The 2,775-nt window shown below is 37.7% G+C and overlaps 1 non-coding gene across 1 annotated transcript; it reads left to right on the top strand.

The window, feature by feature from the left end:
- Positions 1 to 724: 724 nt before the first annotated feature.
- On the top strand, positions 725 to 831 carry LOC146396515 (U6 spliceosomal RNA). The gene has a single exon (XR_014828646.1). It is a non-coding gene; the product is annotated as a U6 spliceosomal RNA (small nuclear RNA).
- Positions 832 to 2,775: the final 1,944 nt, after the last annotated feature.

Raw genomic sequence — 2,775 nt, 5'->3', positions numbered from 1 at the left:
ATTCCTTACAGAGACTGATATTTCTCCCTCAAAATCTCACAGGACACACAGTCATCCTATCCATCACCACTATTTAAGTCAGTCTAACCTAGTTAGATCATATAACCACCATTAAATAAATCAGCACCTCCCTTAATTCAGGGACCAGGATTTAGGTCTGGTTCTTCCCTCGGGGGGCAATAACCAGAGGAAGATTCTCAGATGGAACAAGAATAAGAAACTTTGGGAGAACTCTTGAGAGAGAGTTCACAGGAATAGGAAAAGACCATCCACCAAATTATCCCCACACCAAATTATCCCCACTTTTACATACACCCTTCACTACTACCACCTCAGCTTTCCAGATGCCAAACCCCAGGCAAGCCTGGTTCTGGGAAACTCCATGTCCAAGATTCTGGGTCCAGAGTTCTGCCTCTGGAGAATCAAATGGCAGTCAGACCCCAGAGAGTCAGACAAACTGTCTTGACATGGGGACACATGAGCTGTCTGGAAGGGACCCATAGATATAAGGCAGAACTATGTCCCCTCTATCAAGTGAAGCAATTAAACCAAAGAATCAGAGGTGGCCTGTAACCTGCCTCTCCTTTCTGGTCACATACTTGGTTTTTCACCTTCACCACCCCAGACCTAATCTCTGAGCTTGGAGGTGCCAACACTGAGCAGCAGGTGGACCTTGCTGGCCTTCCATGCCTACCAGTGACTCTTCTTTCTCAAAATAGGTCAGGTGCTTGCTTCAGCAGCACATATACTAAAACTGGAATAGTACAGAAAAAATTAGTATGGCCTTTGCACAAAGATAACACAAAAATTTGTTCAGTGTTCCATGTTTTTTCACGTGTTTGAGCCTATATGACTATCAGGCTAAAGCCAGCAGAGATAAAAAGAGGTTAACATACTTAAAAAACAGGGCAACCACAAATCAAAACCAAGCAATACATTCACAAAAACTAAAAAGAATAGGACGCAAGCATAAAGGAAATCATCCAACCAAAAAGAGAAAAAGGAACAAAGGAGAAATATAGAATCAACTGGAAAACAAGATTTAAAATGTTAGTAAATACATATTTATCAATAATTACCTTAAATGTCAATGGACTGAAAGCGCCAATCAAAAGACAGAGTGGCAGACTATATACAAGAGCCTATGATATGCTGCTTGCAAGAGACTTACCTTAGGGCAAAGGACACATATAAACTGAAAGTGAGGGGATGGGAAAAGATATTTCATTGAATGGAAGTAATGGGGAAGCAGGAGTTGCAATACTCACATCAGACAAAATGGACTTTAAAACAAAGGCCATAAAGAAAGATAAAGGATACTATTTAATGACAAAAGAATCAATTCAAGAAGAGGATATTACTATAAGCCCCTAATATAGGAGCACCCAAATACATATGACAAATACTAACAAACATAAAAGGAGAAATTTATGAGAGGAGTTCCCATTGTGGTTCAGTGGTTAGTGAATCTGATTAGGAACCATGAGGTTGCACGTTCGATCCCTGGCCTTCCTCAGTGGGTTAGGGATCCAGTGCTGCAGGTTGCAGACGCGGCTTGGATCCCGCGTTGCTGTGGCTGTGGTGTAGGCCGGTGGCTAGAGCTCTGATTAGACCCCTAGCCTGGGAACCTTCATATGCTGTGGGAGCGGCCCTAGAAAAGGCAAAAAGACAAAAAAAAAAAAAAAAAAAAAGAAATTGATGGAAATACAATAATAGTAGGAGACTTTAACATCCTACTCTACTCACATCAATGGACAGATCTTATAGACAGAAAATAAAGCCAAAGAGATCCTAAATGACACAATTAGATTTAATCGGTATTTTCAGAACATCACATCCAAGAAAACCAGTATATACCTTCTTTTCAAGTGCACATAAAACATTCTCTAGGGTTAACTACATAGTGGGGATACTACCAAAAATGAAAATTACAGGCCAATATTTTTGATGAATATAGATGCAAAAATTCTCAACAAAATTTTAGCCAACCAAATCCAATAACACATAAAAAAGAACATACACCATGATCAAGTGAGATTCATCCAAATTCACAAGGATGGTTCAACATACACAAATCAATCTATGTCATACACCACATGATCATTTAATAGATGCAGAAAAAGCATTTGACAAAATTCATCATCCATTCATGCTAACAACTCTTACCAAAATGGGTATAGAGGGAACATCTCAACATAATAAAAGCCATTTATGGACAAACCCATAGCCAACATAATACTCAACTGAGAAAAGCTGAAAGCCTTCCTGCTAAAATCTGGAACAAGTTAAGAATGTCAATTCTTATCACTTTTTTCAACATAGTATTGGAGTACTTGCCACAGAAATCATACAAATGAAATAAAAGGTAAACAAATTGAAGAGAAGAGGTAAAATCGTCACTGTATGCAGATAACATGATACTATATATAGAAAATCCTAAGGACCCCACACAAAAATGACTTGACTGATAAATGAATTCAGCAAAGTAGCAGGATACAAGACTGACATTAAGAAATCAGTTGCATTTCTGTGTATTAACAATGATATATTAGACAAGGAGTATCAGAAAAACAATACTCACTAAACCAGCTATGATGGAAAAAATAAAAATCACTTAAAAAAGAAAAAAAAAACAATACTTTTAAAATCATACTCCCCCAAAATTAAATACCCAGGAATAAACCTGAACAAGGAGGTGAAAGACTTATATGTTGAGAACTATAAAACATTAATAATGGAAATTTAAAAAGATTCAAAAAAATGGAAAGATAGCCC

This window comes from Sus scrofa, chromosome 14, assembly GCF_054392235.1.
Source record: "Sus scrofa isolate SSC_HxYL_T2T_F1_AM1 chromosome 14, Sscrofa_HxYL_maternal_Yorkshire_Landrace_v2.0, whole genome shotgun sequence".
NCBI lineage: Eukaryota > Metazoa > Chordata > Mammalia > Artiodactyla > Suidae > Sus > Sus scrofa.
The sequence above is the reverse complement of the archived record's forward strand: the minus strand, read 5'-3'. Positions and strand labels throughout refer to the sequence as shown.